Here is a 22362-nt window from a genome sequence, read left to right as displayed (position 1 = left end):
CTTCACCAAAACCTATCACGAGAACCCATAACTAATTCAACATAACACCACTCATCCCTTACTATGAATATCTTTTTATAATTGCTTGATTAGACTACTTATGATCCTGATATCCTTCATATCTCTTGTTTTATCTTTGTACCCTGATATGGTGATGTCATAACAGGTTTCTGTAAGCCACATTGAGCCTGCAAATAGGTGGGAAAATGTGGGATACAAATGCAATAAATAAAATAAATAAATAAATCCAAGGGCCCTTTTAGCAAAACCGCCAGAACAGACATTAGTGTGTGCTGCCACATGGCCCACAGGTATAAAATAGGGCAAGCAACATTTAGCACACATTAAGCTTTAGTAAAAGAGCTTTTTAGTCTCTTCACCAATTCACTTTGAATAGGCTTTGTTGGCATTGCTACGTGCGAATCACTAGTGCGGTTTGGTAAGAGACCTTTAGTGAGCCATTTACTCCTTGATGATTTAACAATCTGACTCCCCACACAAGCTTTCTGCTTCTAATATATGTGAAAAAGATTTTACTATCAAGTTTTGCCTCTAGGGTGAGCTTCTTTTCATATTTTCTTTTAGACTTATCAATGCAATGGAGGAGTGGCCTAGTGGTTAGAGCATAGGTCTTGCACTCCAGAGATGGCCAGTTCAAATCCCAGTACTGCTCCTTGTGATCTTGGGCAAGTCACTTAACCCTCCATTGCCTCATATACAAACCAAGATTGTGAGCCCTCCTGGGACAGAGAAATATCCTGTGTACCTGAATGTAACTCACCTTGAGCTACTACTGAAAAAGGTGTGAGCAAAATGGAAATAAAATGCTTTGCATCAAACTTGCTAGTGCAAATGTTATCTTTATTCAGATCCTCCTTTTATTTTTTGAAGTATGATCTTTTGGCTGTAATAGCTTTTTTCATTTCACCTTCCTTCCTTTAACCTATCATTTCACCTTCCTTCCACTTTTTTTTTTTTACACAGAAGATACATCTGGTCTGGCTTCCAAGATGGTCATATCAGTTTAGCAGCCGGATCAGTCAATAAGTTAAGTTATTAAAAAACATTTTTGGTGTTCATACACTAATCTAAACATAATTATTATGGTGCAATTAAAAAAGTAAAAAAAATATTTTTAGGAGGTTTTTTGGCCAATGATGATCAATAGCCCAGTGAGTGCTTTGAAGATGACAGTGACAAGTTCACTGTAGCACCCAGGTAGTTTGAGGTCTTTTCCTCCTTTTTTGTTATTTTTATGAATATCCTTTAGCAACATTGAATATACTATACAGTGTGTTTTTGAGATTCTGTAAAAGAGTTTGTATATTTGGAAGTGTTCTTTCATAGGAAACCAATATAGCTGAAACAGTAAAGGGTGGGCACTTTTCTGCCTTCTTTTTCTAATAAAATTCTTGCTGTCATATTCTGAAGATTTTGCATTTTTTTCATCATATTGGTTACCATTCCAAAATACAGCACATTACAATACTCTAATAAACATATGAATAAGTCCTGCAACACTATCCTTAAAGCTCTACACTTCTAAATAGGGTTGTAGCTGATGAATGGCCTTTGACCAACCCCTTTTATACTCAGCATCACACCCAAACAATGTACTATGGTAACTCATGGCAAGTCAACTTGGTTGAACTTAGAAATGAATTACGTATAGTTCCAATCAACTTCACCCATTCCCAAGCCAAGTTATCATTGATACGTTAACTATTAGACCTAAATCAGCAAACCAATCTTTGAACTTTACAAGACAGCTGGTAAAATAACCCCAGCTGTAGTGGCCAGAGTGCCCCCCCCCCCAGGCCAAGAAGCCCTTGGAATTACCCCCAAACACACACTAGAAAACTTTTGAAAGTCCTTCTCCTATGTTTACAAAATCCCTGGTCCCTACTGGTTCAGGCAGAAACAATCCCCTGTTGCTCTTGTCCTTTCCAGTGCCATCATTCAAAATGGTGCTGGTAACCCCTAGTGATAGTGTATCGGTACCACTGCTAAAGGTAGGCCCGGGGATCCTTCAGAAGGGTTGAGGGGGCCCTGAGGGGGACTTCTGGGGGGGGGGGGTGTTAAATGTAGGGGGTAGGGATATGGTTGAGAGGGCTGTTTGGAGGGATTGATGATTTGGGAGGTACATGAGAGGGTTTGGCCTTGGGGAAGTGCTCTAGCCATTACAAATTTAACAGGTTCCTGACCCCTTTAAAATATGGCCTGGGCGTATCAGGTCATGGTTTGGCAGCCTGATGCTCCCAGGCTGATGGAATAGTAGTGCTTGTGAAATGGCTCACAAGCAGCGTTATACTTTTCACATGGGAGTCAGCAACCTGCAGTACTGAGATACTGCAGCTGGTGACTTCCATGGTAACTCAAGATGCGGTAAAACTTTGCCTTTCACTACACTCTTGCTCCTTTCCCCTCCTTTAATCTGCTCTGTTCCATTATGCCATAGTGGTGCCACAATTTGGATATCATCTGCATACAAAAATATCAGGAAATCAAATTCTCAAACAATCTGTATAACTTCTAAGTTAAAAAATATTACATTATAAGACATTTGTTAAACTCCCCGAATAAAAATATTAAAATTTTAATATTTTTATTCAGGGAGTTTAATAAATATCTTTCTACTAGAAACTTTTCAAAGTGCCATATTTGCCTGAATCAAGACTATGGTAAATATGTAGTTATAGGTAACAATTTTTGAAATTGGTGGACCTTAAAGAGGAATTTAGATGTGAAGAGAGGCTACATGGTTTATTATGCAAGCTTAGTGCTTGTGTTAAATAAGATGCTTTGAGTCATGCTAATGCAGGTTAGCAAAACTATTCCTTGAATTGTAAGCTTTCTGGGGCAGGGATATACCTTCTTCTTCTGAACTATAAGTCATGACCTTATGTTTGGAAAGACAGGTGCAAGGATTCCCTTTACTAAGGCATGTAGGTGATTATGAGCATCCAACGCACGTCAAATTGGAACTGCAGCCTGGCTACTGCGTGCCCTGGGCGGTAATTCCATTTTTTACGTGAGGCAGAAAATATTTTCTATTTTCCACTGTGTGGTGCTAACTGGGCGATAATCGGCAGTGTACTCGCATTGATGCTTACCACCCAGTTAGTACGTGAGACCTTACCACCAAGTTAATGGATGGTGGTAAAGTCTTAGGTAAAAAATGGATACATGTTCGTTTAAATTTTGCCGTATGTCCATTTTCAGCCTAAAAAACAAAAAGGTCGTTTTTACAGGTAGACTGAAAAATAGACCAGCATGAGTCCAAAACATGGGCGGGCCTACACCAGCGCAGGCCATTTTTTGGTGCACCTTAGTAAAAGGGTATATATATATATATATATATATATATATATATATATATATCTGTGCTAGGTAAAATAGATAATTCAATTCATGGACAAAACACATTGGGGCCCAATATTTAAAAGCACTTATCTGGATTGCAGAACTTCTTATCTAGATAAATGCTGCTGACTGGGTCTATTGCAGGGGTAAGCAACCAAGGCCCTCGAGGGCCACAACCAAGTCAGGCTTTTAAGATTTCCACAATGAATATGCATGAGATCTAATGGAAGCGATACATGCATGTCAACCTCATGGATATTCATTGTGGAAATCTTGAAAATCTGACTAGGTTGTGGCCCTTCAGGTCAATGGTTGTCCACCCCTGGTCAGTTGAGTGGTTTTCAGCAGCACTATCTAGATAATATCATTCAAATCATTATTGACCCATCCTGAGCATGGGTGATCTGTGGAATTATATGGATAGCAACGATATTCGTCCACTACCTGACCACGAAAAAAAAAAAAAAAAAGACTATCTTAAGTTATATCCTGATAGCTGATTGAATATCGCTGGGCTCACTGCTATGTGAAAAATCTGGATAATGTTGCCACTCATAGTGGCAAGTGGCAACATTATCCAGATTTTCAAGATTTCCACAATGAATATCCATGAGGTTGACTTGCATGTATCGCTTCCATTGTATGCAAACAGATCTCATGCATATTCATCTGGATATTTGGCAAAGCTTACCATCTGGATAGCATGTCTGAATATTTTCAAGCACTGCAGCTGTCATTTAAAGAAACCATAGTGGCTAAATATTGGCCCAACTGCTTATCAAACACTAACAATGAAAGCTAAAAAGGACGATGACAATACTGAACCAGAGAACTATTATAGGTCAGTTATGTTACTTTAAAACCTTTATGGTCTGGATATGAAGAAATTCTAAGTGTATCTTTACTCCACAAAATGTGTCACAGACTTAAGTGCACTTGAAGCTCAGTTGTACATGCAAGAAAAAAATAGAGTGTGATAACATGGAAACATCTCATGCTAAATTTGAGTGTAGTGCATGACAAAACATTCAAGATTTTGAAATCAGCAATGTTCTCATTTCTTGTATGTAGGAGTTGGAAAAATGTGTTGTGCTGCAGGTACTGTATAAAAAACACATTATCAATGCATGAAATCCCATCTCGAAAAGCCAGGACTAGAAAACATATTGTGGTAGATATTTTTTATTATCAGAGGAAAGAGAAACTCCTCATGAGAGTTATTAAATTAGGATCACAGTGTACTAGTAAGAGAGACAGAATGAACAGCATAACAAAGCCCACTGGGATTCCAACCTCTGTATTAAACAAAGTACAGGCGAAAATGCAAAACAGATTTGTATTATATGTACAAGTAATAATACTCCTCAGGCTGTTCAGTAACCTATTCATAAGAGATTAACAAATGGAACATTTTTGTTTTCCCAACTTACTGGTGCATATTGTACTCATAGTAGAGGTTTGCACAATGGACAGTTCACAAAGAGATAGTCTTCCATACTAGAGTTCCCTTACAGATCTGTATAGAAGTGCAAGAACATTTTTGGTGTTCATTGTTTTTAAAATTAAATTTAAGTTGAGGCTCTTCATTAACTGCTGCAGGATGTAACAAAGATTTTATAGATCAGAGATTGTGCTAAGGTGTTAGCAAGAGCTGTAAAAAAATAAAATGAAAACTTTATTATGATTACTTAGCTTTTAATACATGAAATTAAAATATATACAAATGATTGTCAAGCTCCAGTGGTTATTTCATCATTGCTTAGGCACGCTGGCGAATACTGGATACTGCTGTTACGCAGTTCACAATTAGGCTGTGGAAGTCCCTGGAAAAGAGCAAAATGACACACATTTATATACATGTAGAAACTAATAATTGCCACTGGGTCTCTAGGGGTTCTCAGGTTACAGGCAATAGAAAAAGGCAATTAAAAATTCAATAGGCTTATGCAGATCCATGAAAACAATGCAGAAATATAGCTAACTGTGCAAAGAGAGTGCATGGACCACAAGAAGGCTTGCATTTAAGGAACTTAAACCCAACAATTATGTGATTAATTATAATTATTAAAACCAAATTCACCTACACTGTCTATTCAAATGCAATAGAAACACTAATAAATAGAAAAGGAAAGCGGATAGGATTTGATATACTGCCTTTATGTATTTACAATCAAAGCGGTTTACATATTATATATAGGTACTTATTTTGTATCTGGGGCAATGGAGGGTTAAGTGACTTGCCCAGAGTCACAAGGAGCTGCAGTGGGATCGAACCCAGAAGGGAGGGCCAGGTCAGTTGCCCTTGCAGCCAGCTTCAGATATGATTCAAGTAAAAGAAACAAAAGAACAGGACTCGGATCTTAGAAACCCCTAGACCAGCCTGCCTCTCAGGCTACCCAAAATATTTTTGAATATGTTTTGCATATCAGCTGTTACTGTGCATATTTTAGTTACCCTGAAAGCTGGATTTGTTTGAAGTCCGTAGGCAGAGAGTTCAGAATCACAGGAGCCACTTGGCCACAATACCTTGCATTTTACTTTTTTTTATTGGGATTTATTAACCACATTTATGAAAGCAGTATACAGCAGGTACAGTTTAACATAAAACTTAACAGTTTTGTTAACAGCATAACAGTAAAATGACCAAATATAACCATAAATACAATAAATGAAGTAAACTTGGAAACAGGAAACTGAAACCAAATAATAGGATTTAGGGGTCCTTTTACTAAGGTGTGCTGAAAAGTGGCTTTTGCTGGTGTAGACACATGTATTGGATGTGTGCAGGTTCACTTTTCAGTGCACCTGCAAAAAAAAAAAAGGGTTTTTTTTGCCTGAAAAGTGATGTGCGGCAAAATGAAAATTGACGCGCGTCCATTTTGGGCCTCAGACCTTACTGCTACCCATTGACTTAGCAGTAAGGTCTCATGTGCTAACCGTGCGGTAATCGTCAGCATGCGTACAATGCTGATTACCACCCGGGTAGTGCCACGCACCGGAAAATTTCCGGCGTGACTACTGGATGTGCGAACAAAATAAAATTAACGCCCAGGCCACACAGCAGTTCCAAATTGGCATGCGTTGGGTGTGTGTAGGCGCCTACATGGCTTAGTAAAAGGGCCCCTTAAACTCTGTGGTCAGTGTGTTTTAAGGGGCCCTTTTACTAAGCCGCGTAGGTGCCTACGCACACCCAATATGAACCAATTCAGAACTACTGCCCAGTTACCGCGTAGCCCGGGCTGTAATTTCATTTTTTTTTTTTACACACGCCAAGTACATGTGCCGGAAAATTTCTGGCGTGCGGTGCTAACCGGCACTGTACACGTGCTGACAATTACCACCAAGTGAACGGGTGGCGGTAAGGTCTCAGGCCCAATTTTCATTTTGCCGCACATCCATTTTCGGCCCCCCAAAAAGGCCTTTTTTGTAGGTGCGCTGAAAAATGGACCCGAATGCGTCCAATACACGTGTCTACAGCAGAGCAGATCACTTTTCGGAACACCTTAGTAAAAGGATCCCTAAATGCAGTGTTTAAATTATTCACGGATAATCAGCACTGCTAGTTGGATAGAAATGGTGGGGCTGAATATTCATGTACATTGTGGAGTGCTATTATCTATTCAAAGAGCTCTCTGAAAAGCTCTGTAGATAACTGTAGGACAATAATTTTTCCGTATGAACTTTACCCAGATAGTTAATCAGATAACAGATGAATATTGCCACAAATTGGGTAACATCATTACTACTACTACTACTATTTAGCATTTCTATAGCGCTACAAGGCATACGCAGCAGCGCTGCACAAACATAGAAGAAAGACAGTCCCTGCTCAAAGAGCTTACAATCTAATAGATAAAAAATAAATAAAGTAAGCAAATCAAATCAATTAATGTGAACAAAAGGAAGAGAGGAGGGTAGGTGGAAGCGAGTGGTTACAAGTGGTTACGAGTCAAAAGCAATGTTAAAGAGGTGGGCTTTCAGTCCTGTTTTGCCTTCATACTGCCCAGGCAGTAAGGGTTAAATTCAATATATGGCACCAAAATATCGGTGCTAAACCATATTCTATGAGGGTTCTATTCTGCCCTGGTTTTACAGCCTGCTTCACTGACACAGACTACTCAGTAATTATTATGTATTCTTTTGGATTCGTATTAGGTAAATGAGACTTTTATTAGACGTTCTAAAATCTAAGATACACAATGATTTATATATGCACAATGATTATAACTGAAAAGAAACAATACCTATAAACAATCATTACATCACTGGTCCCTACATCCAAGCAATGCTAGGAGTTTCTAGACCAGGAAAAGAATAATACACTATAATATATTTATTTATTTATTTATTTTTGTTACATTTGTACCCCGCGCTTTCCCACTCATGGCAGGCTCTATGCGGCAGGCAATGGAGGGTTAAGTGACTTGCCCAGAGTCACAAGGAGCTGCCTGTGCTGGGAATCGAACTCAGTTCCTCAGTTCCCCAGGACCAAAGTCCACCACCCTAACCACTAGGCCACTCCTCCAGTCATCCATCCATCACTGGTCCTTACATCATCTAGGCTTTTTTCATCAGCTGAGAGAAGCCCCTTTTTCAGCGAAGCCGGAGTTTGACCTGGAATATTGTTCTATGCAATGCATCCACCCACCCACAGATGAGCTTCCAGCTTTACTGCAAAAGGCCCCCCCTTTTTTATTAGGCTTAGAACGCATGTTCAGAGCTAAGGAAAATTACAGAATGCTTGAGAATTTCTCTGTTTAGGTAAAGAAGCCATACTGTGGGAATGTGTTCACGTTTCTCAGTGCAGGTGGCCAGTCTGAACTCGAAACAGGCTCCACCTCTCCCCTTCACATACTAAGTTAATTAGAGCTGTGTCTTATCTTCTTCATTCCAACTTATTTTCACACAATCATTTTTTTACACAGAATTACTTCTAATCAAAAAATACAGACCCCCGAGTGCACTTGTTGGTCAAGGCAGAGTTGAAAAACAATCTTTAAAAGTCATTCCACTACAGGTTTCTAAGGATGGGTGCTCTTTAGAGAGCAGCGTGTAGCGCCAGACTCCATGCCCAACTTTGGGTGCGAGCATTTACACCAACTGAAACCAGGTATAAATTCAGGCATGCAAACTGGGTGTGGGCCCTCCTAATTGTATAATACTGTGCGCATTTTATGGGAACACTCCAGACCCATCCATGTCTCTCCTATCATTACACCCTTTTCAGGCGCTATTCTAGAACTGGGCGTGTAGTTCTGCACGGATCTGTCATTTTGGCCGTTTCAGCAGCATCTTGCTTCTGTTGTCTTTCCAGCGCCAACATTTTGGTGTGGAAATAGCAAGTAATATTAGGAGACATATATAGAAGCCCCTAGTAATCGGATAGTACCAAGACAATCTAATCCTTGGGACACACCCTGCCAGTCAGGTTTTCAAGATACCCAGAACGAATTTGCATGAGATAAATTTGCATAGAATGGAGGTAGTGCATGCAAATTTATCTCATGCATATTTGTTGTGGATATCCTAAAAACCTGATTGGCTGTGTGTGTCCCAAGGATGGGGTTGAGAAGCCCTTGTCTAAGGATATTCATGATAGCCAGAGATAACAATGACCAATCCATTTATCTGGATAACAGCTGCCATTATCCACATAAATAGAGTCATTGGAATATTGGGCCCTTATTAGACAGGCCCCTCAGGTTTCTGAAAGGCAATTTAAAGTGTTACACAAGCTTCTCACTTTTTAAGAGGAAGGGATTTTTTTTTTTTTTGTGGAAAATATCTTTATTGAGCCAGGGAAACAGTAACAACAGATAGAAGGAGGCTGTTCCCAGGGATCTGGATTTCTCTCATGCCTTTTTCAGTTGCAGCTGAGGCCGAGCTTTGTGTCCCCGGGGGGGGGGGGGGGGGGGGGGGGGCTTACAATTTAAATATGTACTTCCGGCAATGTAGGTTTGAATGACTTGCTCAAGATCACAAGGAGAAGCAGTAGGATTTGAACTGCTCTTCCCAGTTTTTCAGCCAGCTGTTCCAGCCATTCTACTACTCCTCCACTCTGGCATTTTCTTCTGATAGCATTTTGGCATGCGATATGCTTCAAACACTTTCACTTAAATTAACTGCATGCTTAATTAAGCATCTTGGCTGTTCTCAGTAGTTATTCTCTTTTTTATACCACTTGCACATTCTACATGTTGGCTGCTCTGGATATAGTGGTAACTTATTTTCTTTTTAAAATTCTGTTCTGGAGCTCAACTGGAATTTACTCTAGATACAGCAGTACTCAGCTTTTCATAGTACCTAAAACAAAGTTCACTTATCTGGAGAAAAGGGCATAAGAAAAACTGAATGCCAATTTACAGAAAATGTCAGAAAAAGAACAACAAAACAAGCATTACGCTAAAATTGCAGCCACTTTTCCTAGTGCAGTAAGCTATCCAGTCATTTTTAATTTTCATAAGTAATAGGAACATCTAGAGAAAAGAACCATAGTCATACCAGTAATGCTGAATTTTACAGGAACCAAATCAGAGCTATGAATTTAATGTCACTGACTCACTAGGTGCTATACCAAGGGTGGAAAACAATTCCAACCCTCAAGAGTCAAAAACAGGTCTGCTTTTCAGATATCTATGCCGAATATGCCTGAGAATATTTGTATACAACCAAAGCAGTACGTACATAAATATTCATTGCAGGCATCCTGGAAAGTGGCCCTTGAGGATTGGAGTTGTACTATGACAATATTATAAATACTAAAAAAAAACCAAAAATAACAAAAAAAACCCATGCTCTAAATCAGGGTCGTAGCTACAGGTGGGCCTGGATGGGGACAGGCCCACCCAGTCTGTCAGCCAATTCGGTGCTGCTTTTTTTCCTTAGGTGCTTCTCCCTTCCCACACCCAGGTCAAACATCTCTCGTTCTCCCTGTTCTCTTCCCCCGTCCCCCAACATGGGTCCAGCCTTTCTTTATCCCCCCTCCTCCCGTGGGTCCAATATCTCTCCCTTGCCCTTCAAACGTATATGTTTTTCTTTGGCAGCGATTAAACCAGACTGCCTCTGGCCAGCAAGGAAGCCCCTTCCTTCTGCCAAGACCTGTTTTCTCTGATGTAACTTCCTGTTGCTTCATAGGCAGGTCACAGTAGAGGGGAAGCATCAGGGCTGGTGAGAGGCAGTCTGGATTCATTGCTGCTGGTGAAAAACATGCAAGTTGGAAATGCAAGGGTGGAGATATTGCACCTGCATTAGAGGAAAGAGATGTCAAACTTGTGTGGTGAGGAGAGGGAAAAAGATACCGGAGCAATGTCAGGGTGGGGGTGAAGAAGAGCTAAAGATGCTGGACCTGTGCCAGTGGGGAGGAGGAATGGAGAGATGCTGGGCCAATGGGGGAAGGGGACAGGGTAGGAAGGAGAGGCAGAGATGCTTACTGTCAACCCAAGTTAACTCTGTGCCCACCCAAACTTCAGGTCTGCTACTGATCTGAATTATACTCCTCAGCTTTCTTCTAGCTGTAGAAGAGGGAATAGCTAAATCTCTGCAAAAGGCTAGCCCTATATTAGGAAGTTCCAGGCACCCACAGAAGTAGGAGCCTCAGGACAAAGAGCAGACTACAAAAGAAAGGGGAAAATTGAAAAGAAGCTTGCCCCAAGAGACATATGCCGAGTGGAGGAGTAACCAAGTGGTTAGCACAGCGGTCTGAGAACCCGGGAAACTGGGTTGAATTGCCACTGCAGCCCTTTGTGACTCTGGCAAGTCACTTAATCCTCCAATGTCCCAGGTTCAAAATAAGTACCTGTATATAATCCCACAACACCACCTCAACGTTAATCTTGCCTTTGCTGGCAGGGATGCCCAATCCCCTCCAGAGGACAAGATCCACTGTCTGAACTGCTCAAGCAGGAAGTCATCAGCGGCCTCTTTTCCAGTCACCAATTTCTGCACTCTTTGAGCGTGCTCTGTTTGTGCATGAACTGAGAATGTGCAAAGAATGCAGACATCAGTAGCTGGAAATTAGGCTGCTGGCTTCTTCCTGCTAGGGCAGTGGATCTTACCCACTGGTTGGAATTGGCTATCCCCACCAGCCATTCGATATCTACTGCAGTTGTGGAGGGGGCCTTTGCCAAAAGTGTGTGGTGGGGGGGGGGGGGGGGGGGGAGGGAGGGGCCATGCACTCCCCCCTGCTAGCTACGCCACTGATTGCAACCACAGAAAGCAGTATATCAAATCCCATCCCCTATTCTTACCTACAAGAAGACAGGAAAGGCTTCTTTAAGAGATGTTCTGTTTGCATGGAGGAAAGAGGGCTAGGGACAAAGCTATCTCTAGACAAATGCACAGAAGGCAGGGCTGCTGAGAGGGGGAGGCAGGTGAGGCAAGATTTTCCCAGGCCCGTCCCCCCCCCCCCCCCTCTACTTGCTTGGAGTCATAGTGTGAGCGATGGAGAGGGACTGCTGTTCCAGCCACTGGTCCTTCTTCCTGCCGCATCCAACCTATGCGAAAATAAGAAGTTACTTCACAGGAGGCAGGATGTGGCAGGAAGACCGACCTGTGGCAGAGCAGTCTCTCTCGATTGCTGCTTCCTTCCATTCCATTACTCCAGGCAAGCAGAGCTGTTTGTTTTTTTTTAACAGCTGCAGCAATCTGAGCATCCAGGGACAAAAATTAATCTAACTAAACACCCATTTGCAAGAAAGCCTTACCCATTTAAGATAGCCGGAAGTAACCATCTGACTTGTGCTTGCCTACAGAAGATCATCAGCAAGTGTGATAATTAATATTATGCTATCTGATGATAGAACTAAGTGGTTTCAAGTACATACTGAACACAAATGGGTGAAAGAGCTGAGCTCTGAGAAGACCCACAAAATGGGCAAGGGGTTTGGTGTGTGTGTGTGTGTGTGGGGGGGGGGGGGGGGGGGTACAGCAGTGGGCCCAGCTTTGTTTCTGGACAGCCCTGACAGGAGGCATACAGAGTAAAGGCAGCTGAAAAGAAAAAGTACAAACCTGGGAGGTGAATATTCTTAAGATGTGCTCTGCTTGCACACAGAGAGGAAGTTTTCAATTAAGCTACCCTTAGAAGAAGGTACACCAGAACCACAAGGCTAAGGAGCTTGAAAGGTTTAAAAGGTGCCCTTTAGAAGTTTGCTATTAAGCAGAGGTAAAGGTTAAAGGGAAGAGTACCTCACAGAGTTTTCTTTTCCTTAGAAGAAGTTTGAACTCTCTTGTTTAAAAAAATAAAATCTGTGTGGAAGGTTACTTGGGCATGAAGAAGTTACCACCTCCATATCGAAACTGAAACAAAGATGAAAGATTACTGATGGGGGGACTTGTACACTTTACTGCGATTCTAAGGTTATCTCATTTGTGGTTTGGGAATTTATGGTAGATGGTCTAAGCTCTCTACAGTGCAGGAATTAAAGTCCCCTGTAATGCCTACATGTAATATTCCTATTACATGTAGGCATTACAGGGGACTTTAATCCTGTGGAGCTTTAACAGAATCTCTAAGAAGGGAACACGTTAGTTGTTTAAGATAAAGATAGAGATTTTGTGGACTGTAGTCATCCCTCTCTGTTAAAAGGAGGACATTTTGTTGTTCGTTAAATTAAATAAAATGTGGCATGTATAAAATCTAGGGTGTGGACTTTTACTGGGTGGAAAATAAATTTCTAGGTAAATTTCCCCTCATGATAAAGAGGGGAAAAATCTGTGACAACAGGTAGACAGTGTTTCCTCTGGATAGTGCTGACTCCAGAATGGGGAACTGGCACCTAGGTAGAGGTGTGAACCTGGAAACGGACACCGGGGTACCCCCTAGCTGTGACAAGTGCCAGGCTATTTTTAGGCTGTGTGCATATAATTTTGCAATAAAACCAAGATAAAGGAACAACAGATGGCAGACCTCACGCACACAGAGAGGAAGTTTTGAATTAAGCTATCCTTAGAAAAAGGTACACCAGAACCACAAGGTTCACACATCACCTAGATAGGATTTTAGATAGTGCTGGGGAGGAGCCAGCTGTCTTGGTACATGTGGGTACCAATGACATAGGAAAATGTGGGAGGCAGGTTCTGGAAGCCAAATTTAGGCTCTTAGGTAGAAAGCTCAAATCCAGAAACTCTAGGGTAGCATTTTCTGAAGTGCTATCTGTTCCACACGCAGGGCCCAAGAGAAAGGCAGAGCTCCGGAGTCTCAATGCGTGGATGAGACGATGGTGAAAGGAGAGTTTTAGATTTGTTAGGGACTGGGCAACATTCTGGGGAAGGGGGAGCCTATTCCGAAAGAATGGGCTCCATCTTAACCAGGGTGGGACCAGGCTGCTGGCATCAGCGTTTAAAAAGGAGATAGAGCAGCTTTTAAACTAGAGACTGGGGGAAGGACGACAGTCGCTCAAAAGCGCGTGGTTCGGAATAAGGTATCTTTTGAAGATATCACCAAAACAGGGAAGATAGGGTATACAGATAGTGAAGTTGCAAAAGAGACTGTAATAGATCAAGTGTCCTTAAATAAAAATCAGACAAAAGATTGTAATTTAATACCGTCAAGTACTGAGCATGATGTAAATAGGAACAACAAACATAGCTTGAAATGTCTATATGTGAATGCCAGAAGCCTAAGAAATAAGATGGGAAAGTTAGAATATGTTGCACTAAATGAAAAATTAGATAGAATAGGAATCTCTGAGACCTGCTGGAAGGAGGATAACCAGTGGGACACTGTCATACTGGGGTACAAATTATATCGTAGTGATAGGGTGGATCAAATTGGTGGAGGAGTAGCATTGTATGTTAAGGAGGGCCTTGAATCAAATAGATTGAAAATTCTTCAGGAAACAAAACACATCTTGGAATCCCTGTGGATTGAAATTCCATGTGTAAAGGGGAAAAGGATAGTGATAGCAGTCCACCTGGCCAGGATGAACAGATGGATGTAGAAATGTTATTGGAAATTAGGGAGGCTAACAAACTGGGCAACATGATAATAATGGGTGATTTCAATTACCCTGATACTGACTGGGTAAATGTAACATCAGGGCATGCTAGGGAGGTAAAATTCCTTGACGAAATCAAGGATTGATTTATGGAGCAGCTGGTACAGGAGCCGACAAGAGAAGGACAAATTCTAGACCCAGTCCTTAGGTGATTGCATGATCTGGTGCGGGACGTAACGGTGATGGAGCCGCTTGATAACAGTGATCATAATATGATCAGATTTGATATTAGCTTTGGAGTAAGTATACACAGGAAATCCAATACGTTAGTATTTAACTTTCAAAAAGGAGACTATGATAAAATAAGAACAGTAAAAAAACAAAACAAAACTTAGAGGTTTGGTTGCGAGAGTCAAAAATTTACATCAGGCATGGATGCTGTTCAAAAATACCATCCTGGAAGCCCTGGCCAAATATATTCCGTGCATTAAAAAAAGAAGGTAGGAACATCAAACGACAGCCGGCATGGTTAAAAAGTGAGGTGAGGGAAGCTATTAGAGCAAAAAGAAAATCCTTCAGAAAATGGAAGAAGGAACCAACTGAAAATAATAAGAAACAGCATAAGGAATGTGAAGTCAAATACAAAGCACTGATAAAGAAGGAAAAGAGAACCTTTGAAAAAAAAGATTGCGTTGGAGGCAAAAACAGATAGTAAAATTTTTTTTAGGTATATTAAAAGCAAGAAGCTGGCAAAAGAATTGGTTGGACCGCTAAATGACCGAAGGGTAAAAGGGGCAATCAGGGAAGACAAAGCCATAGCGGAGAGATTATATGAATTCTTTGATTCGGTCTTCACCGAGGAAGATTTGGGAGAGATTCCAGTGCCAGAAATGGTATTCAAAGCTGACGAGTCGGAGAAACTGAATGACATCTCTATAAACCCAGAGGATGTAATTTGGCAATTTGACAAACTGAAGAGTAGCAAATCTCCTGGATCAGATGGTATTCATCCCAGAGTACTGACAGAACTGAAAAATGAACTGGCAGAACTATTGTTAGTAATATGTAATTTATCTTTAAAATTGAGCATGGTACCGGAAGATTGGAGGGTAGCCCTTGTAACGCCGATACTTAAAAAAGGTTGCAAAAGGGATCTGGGAAATTATAGACCGGTGAGCCTGAAGTTGGTGCCCGGCAAAATGGTAGAGACTATTATAAAAAACAAAATTTCAGAGCAGATTCAAAAGAATGGATTAATGAGACAAAGCCAACATGGATTTAGTGAAGGGAAATCTTGCCTATTAAATTTCTTTGAAGGGGTGAACAAACATGTGGATAAAGGTGAGCCAGTTGATATTGGGTATCTGGATTTTCAAAAGGCATTTGACAAAGTACCTCGTGAAAGGCTCCAGAAGAAATTGGAGAGTCACGGGATAGGAGGTAGTGTCCTATTGTGGATTAAAAACTGGTTAAAGGATAGAAAACAGAGTAGGGTTAAATGGTCGGTATTCTCAATGGAGAAGGGTAGATAGTGGGGTTTCTTAGGGGTCTGTGCTGGGACTGCTGCTTTTTAACATATTTATAAATGATCTAAAGATGGGAGTAACTAGTGAGGTAATTAAATTTGCTGATGACACAAAGTTATTCAAAGTGGTTAAATTGTGAGAGGATTGTGAAAAATTACAAGAGGACCTTATGAAACTGGGCGACTGGGCGTGTAAATGGCAGATGACTTTTAATGTGAGGAAGTGCAAAGTGATGCATGTGGGAAAGAGGAACCCGCACTATACCTACGTAATGCAAGGTTCAACATTAGGAGTCACCAACCAAGAAAGGGATCTCGGTGTCATTGTTGATGATACGTTGAAATCATCTGCTTAGTGTGCTGCGGCAGTTAAGAAAGCAAATAGAATGTTAGGTATTAGTAGGAAAGGAATGGAAAACAAAAGTGAGGATATTATAATGCCATTGTATCGGTCCATGTTGCAACCACACCTTGAATATTGTGTTCAATTCTGGTCGCATGGTCAGAGCCCTCGAGCGCGTGAAACAACACCTCGAGGGCTCGTAGAGCAAGTAGCATGCAAATGCATGCTAAACATGGCATTAGGTATTCCTATCATTGGGGAGGAATGGTGAGCCCTGTCTAGCATGCAGTTGCATGCTGGCAGGCCCCTGTTTCCCCCCAAGGCAAATGCCAACAGGGGGCCGGAGGTCCGGTGGACCTCAGGTCCCCCCGACGATCCCACCCCCCCAGGTTCAGGGAGGGCTGGGGATCCAGTGGGTCTCCAGCCCCCCACACCCCAAGAAAATGTCCATTGGCCACCGGCCAAATCCTCCCCCACCCTCCCCACCCAGCGAGCGACCGGGGGGGGGGGGGGGTGGCTGGAGGTCTGGCGGACCTCCAGCCCACCCCGATTCCCCCCCTTCCAGCGTTGGCTACCGAATTCCCTGGTGGTCCAGCAGTAGTAGTAAAAGAGACTCCCTCTCCCGGCCCCCCTACCTTAGTTGGAGGAGGGAGGTAGCCTGCCTCCCTCCTCTTCCATGGGTGACGCCGCCGCAAAATGGCACTGGGATGCACTAGGAGGAGTTGGGCGCCCCCATTTTGCGGTGGCGTCACCCACGGAAAAGGAGGGAGGCAGGCTACCTTCCACCTCTAACTAAGGTAGGGGGGCCGGGAGGGGGGGTCTCTTTTACGACTACTGCTGGACCACCAGGGAATTCGGTAGCCAACCCTGGAGGGGGGGGGGGGTTGGGGTGGGCCGCCGGATCTCCAGCCCCCCCCCCCCCCGTCGCTGGGTGGGAGGGTGGTAGAGGGTTTGGCTGGTGGCCAATGGACATTTTCTGGGGGTTTGGGAGGGATCGACGGGGGGGGGGGGGGGGGTGACCGGAGGTCCACCGGACCTCCAGCCCCCGTTGCTCGGGCCTCGGGGTAGGGTGTTTGACCGACGGGGCAGGGTGTTTGACAGGTTTGGGCTTTTGACAGCCCAGACCTGTCAAACAAGTGCGGGAGGATTGTGCTGAGCGCATGCTTGGCACAATTCGCCCGCACTTCTACCTGATGATCAGAGATAATTGCGCTGCTTAAATTTGCATGCATTATCTTTAATCATCCATGCGGTAAAGCCCCGCGCTGTTCCAGTGCTATTTTTAGAGCGCTGTTTGGAACAGTGCGGGGCTTTGATCATCTGCCTGTAATTGTTGGAGGCATGCCCAACATGTCCTCTGGAATTAATGCATGGACCCAAATTAACATGCATAGAACCTGGTGGTAATTAGCACATCCTACTGAGGCGCTAAGTGAAGCTATACTAACTGCACAGATGAAATTTAGCACGTGTTAAATACCATGCACTCACTGTTTTATGCAGTCCATGCCTACTGTTCACCAATGATTCATCTAGTTCCTGTCCCCTAACACAATATGCAGTTAATGCACGAAACAGCGTGCGCAAACTATCATGACACTGTAGTAGCTGATAGCACGCTTCTGCAGGAGTGGTGAACATGCCCTAATTTGCACATTAACAGCTTAATGTGCTTCAATAAAAGAGCCCCTTATTTTGTAAATCGAGCAGTCACACAAGTAGGTTGCAAAATCTTCTCTTTACACAGGAAGCCCCAAATCTTATAAACACACAGTCCCAAATGATGCTGCTCTTTTTTAATGTGTTTCCTTGTAAAACAGGTGCTCCCACTGTGGAGCAATTCTATAAAATAGGTGCCATTTATACATGTGTTATGTGCATAACTGTTTAGAATACTTGCATATAGGCCAAAAACCAGAAGGATGCTTGGATGCATAGGGAGAGGAATGGCCAGTGGGAAAAAAGAGGTGATAGTGCCTAAGTCTCTGGTGAGACCTCATATAGCAGGGGCTTTCAACCTAGTCCTCAGGGCATACCCAGCCAGTCAGGGTTTTCAGGAGATCCCAGAGGATGGGGCTGAAAGACTCTGTCATATTGAGTTCTGTGTACAATTCTGGAGACTGCCCCCTCAAAAATATATAACCAGAAGAGTCAGTCGAGAGGGCAGCTTTAAAATGATCAGTGGTCTTCATTATAAAGCGTATGGGGACAGACACAGATTTCAATATCTATACTTTGGAAGAAAGGTGGAAGAGGAGAAGATAAATACCTCTGTGGCAAATCTCTTTCAGTTGAAAGGTAGCTCTGGAACGAGGGGGCATAGGATGAAGCTGAAAGGGGACTAACTTAGGAGTAAGAAAATATTTCTTCACAGAAAGGGTGGTAAATTCGTGGAACAACGTCCTGGTGGAGGTAATGGAGACAAAGACTGTATCTGAATTCAAGAAAACCTGGGACAAGTACATAGGACCTCTAAGATAGAGGAAGGGTAGTAGATGGCATGGATGGGTAGACTGGATAGGCTATATGAGCTTTATCTGCCTTCATTTTTCTCTGTTTTTATATGCCAGCATGTACTCTAAGCACTACTCTGCAAAGCACATAACTTACATACAGGCTCATTTTCGAAAGAGATGGGCCGTCCATCTTTCGACATAAATCGGCACTTGAACGTCCATCTCTCAGAGACGTCCAAATCGGTATAATCAAAACCTGATTTTGGACGTCTCTAGCGGAAGTCTGTCGCAAGGACGTCCAAATCTGAAGGGGGCGTATCGGAGGCGTGGTGAAGGTGGGACTTGGGCGTTCCTAAGACTTGGACGTCTTGTCCAAGACTAGAACTTGGACGTTTTCACCCGGACCTATTTTTATTACGAATAAGGCACAAAGAGGTGCCCGAAATGACCAGATGACCACTGGAGGAAATCGGGGATGACCTCCAGTTACTCCCCCAGTGGTCACTGACCTCCTCCCGCCCTCAAAAAACATAATTAAAAATATTACGTGCCAACTTCCATGCCAGCCTCAGATGTCATACTCAGGTCCATGACAGCGCATGCAGGTCCTTGGAGCAGTTTTAGTGGGTGCAGTGCACTTCAGACAGGTGGAACCAGGCCCATACCCCCCTACCTGTTACGTGTGGAGAAAACAGCGAGCCCTCCAAAATCCACCAGAAACCTTCTGTACCCACATATAGGTGCCTCCCTTCACCAGTAAGGGCTATGGTAGTGGTGTACAGTTGGGGGTAGTGCGTTTTGGGGGGCTCAGCACACAAGGTAAGGGAGCATTTTATGAAGTCCACTGCAGTGCCCCCTAGGGTGCCCGACTGCTGTCCTGGCATATCAGGGGGACCCAGTGTACTAGAAATGCTGGCTCCTCCCACATCCAAATGGCTTGCATTTGGATTTTTTAGACTTGGACGTCTTTGGTTTTGAAAATCAAAGATGTCCAAATCTAAGGACGTCCAAATCCAAGGACGTCCTTGGTATTTTTGAAGCGAAAGATGGACGTCCATCTTTTTTCAAAAATGACCTTTTCCCCTCCTCCAAATTTGGATGTTCTACAAAGACGTCCAAATTCCAACTTAGACGTTTCTTAGCAGGGCTTCCACTTTTGCACTTGATTTACAGAATACTTTGTTACATGAGTAACTACTACACCTCAATGGCTGGCAGAAGTGCTCACATCTAAAAACTAGGTGCAACAATACCTTGTTATGTTAGTATTCTATAAAAGAAAGTAGATGCCTATTTTATAAAGGAACACGTCTTGTAGGTGACCTATTACAGAAATTTCCCTTGTATACCCAATTTCCTCATGCTCTTTTGTAGAATATTGTGCTAATTGTAAATGTTCAGGCTTGGATGCCCTACCTGGAGAGCCCATGAAAAATTGGGCTTTTAGTTCACTGATTTGACATACCACCTTTCATTATACATACCAAGGTGGTTTACAACAACCACCAAAAAAGATGATAACTAATCCAAGCCCATCTACTCCATAAAAAAAAAGTTCCAATCAATGAAAATACATACAAACACAAAATAATCAGAAATTAACAAAGGAGGAAACGTAGAGGAAAAGGACTAGGGCTAGGATTGGAAAATAAGCAGCCAGAAGTTATACTAATCTTGATACAGTTGTGCACAAATACAGACACCCCAGGTCAAACTCTATGTTTCACTGAATCTCTAAGTGAACACAACCTTTACATGATACAAAGTTAAAGATGAAATCTTTCTGTGAATTTTAATGCATAATTACTATTTATTTGCTCTCTCCCTTAGACTCCTGGTATTTAGTCCTCCTAGCAGGCTAATTAAATAATTTTTCCACTTCCTGCTAGCAGTGGTAGCTCCTGATGTTTCTCACAGGTCCTCTGGACCTGCTCCCTTCCTGGTCTCAGCTGCAGCAGCTGGTCCTACAGGGTCAAATGTCTCCCCCCTTCCCTGCATCCTGTTAGAAGAACTAGTACACATGCAAAAATGGCAGCAGCAGCAAAGGACAGAGGGCACTGCTGAAGATGGGTAGCCCACAGCCACCCAAAGCCATCATTTTAGCACTTCTTCCTACTCTGAAAGAATCTTGGAAGAAGGGCAAAAGCCACATGAAATCCATTGCCCGCCACTACATTATTTTGATGCTTGAGCCAGCTCTGTGAAGAAGAGGACTGCAGAAGCACATGCCCTACTTCTATATCTTTACTCTGCTGCTATACAGTGGTCGCACTTTGCTCTTCCCAATAGCTCAAAAAAAAGTGTATGTGTATGTTGGGGCAACAATGGGGTTTGTGGCAGCTATTATTGGCTCCTGGGTCTTGCATTTAAGATTACTGGTGTGAAGTATGGAAAAGAAAAACATTTTCAGGCTCATCAAGGTTAAGTGCTTTGGCTAATGAAATGCAAATTGTACTGTTTGGCTATGAGCATGCAATACACACATTTAAAGAAAAAACAAACAGTGAAGCATTTGAGTAAAATATCTCTTTGCCAACTGTTAAGCGCAAGAGTGGCTTTGGGATTGTGTGGCAGCCAGTAACAAAGGAAATATTGTGTTGGATGAAAGAAAAATAAATTTAACTAAATGTTAACATACCCTAGAAGCTAAGATCCTAGAGTCTATTTAGAAATTGATGATGACAAGAGGTTGGATAGTTCAGGAGGATCATGATCCAAAACATATCTCAAAATCAACCAAGAAGTACTTACAAGAAAGATGAAGGTTTTGGTGTTGCCTTCATAGTTTCCAGACTTGATTATGACTGAAAGGGTGTCCAAAGTTTTGCACCTGCCACGGTCACTGCTTGCTTACTTTAAATATGTAAAAGTGCCAAATAAATAGTAATTATGCATTCAAATCACAGAGAGATGTTTCATTTAACTTTGTAAGGTAGCAAAAGAGACGGTCAGGAAGTACATAAGCAAAGACAACACAAAAAAAAAATCACAAACAGGCCTTCAGGACTGAACAATCAAGAAAAAGTACTTGTTTTCAAAAAGAGCGAGGTTCTAGTCTGACAACAGTTAAGAACGCATTTGAGAATTTATATCATGCAATATGACCACGTAACTGTATTACATCTAGGACTACATGGAAAAATCAGATGTACTTTATCTTTATATGCATGTAATGAGCCAAATCCAACTCTAAATCAGCTTGTGCTGAAAAATAAGTAATATAAATAATAAGGTTTATTGTAGTGTATGCTATTAGGTCTATTGCAACAGATATTGGGGTATAGCTCTTGCATAAGTAAACTGAAATTGCATTTTCAACTTGACTTCCACACAGTGGGACATTTAGATTTTCCCATTCTGACTGTATGTCCCATCTGAACAGTATGCAAGCGGCAGACTTGTTGTGTCTACTGCAGTGGGTCATTTCATTATCAGATCAATCAGACAGACAAATGCACCCACAACCCATAATTTACCAGAGGTAGTAATAAGTTGTAAACAGAGTTGTCCTTCATAATGGCAAGAAGAAAAAGAACATGTTTTTCAGTTGCTGAAGCAGTGAACATAACATAATAAGCATCGCCACACTGGGACAGACTGATGGTCCATCAAGCTCAGCATCACTGTTTCCAACAGTGGCCAATCCAGATCACAAGTATCTGGCAAGATCCCAAAACAGTAAAACAGATTTTATGCTGTATACCTAGGAATAAGCAGTGGATTTTCGTAAATCTATCTTAA

The 22362-nt window shown here is 42.3% G+C and overlaps 1 long non-coding RNA gene across 2 annotated transcripts in view; it reads right to left on the bottom strand.

The window, feature by feature from the left end:
- Nucleotides 1-4591: 4591 nt before the first annotated feature.
- Nucleotides 4592-22362, bottom strand: part of LOC115480670 — a 37482-nt gene continuing 19711 nt past the window's right edge. For both annotated transcript variants that reach the window (XR_003943852.1, XR_003943851.1), the window contains one exon: nucleotides 4592-5186. This is a non-coding gene — a long non-coding RNA (uncharacterized LOC115480670). The remainder of the gene's footprint in view (nucleotides 5187-22362) is intronic.

This window comes from Microcaecilia unicolor, chromosome 1 (assembly GCF_901765095.1).
Source record: "Microcaecilia unicolor chromosome 1, aMicUni1.1, whole genome shotgun sequence".
In the NCBI taxonomy this organism is placed as follows: Eukaryota; Metazoa; Chordata; class Amphibia; order Gymnophiona; family Siphonopidae; genus Microcaecilia; species Microcaecilia unicolor.
This window is presented reverse-complemented; position numbering and strand designations above follow the sequence as displayed.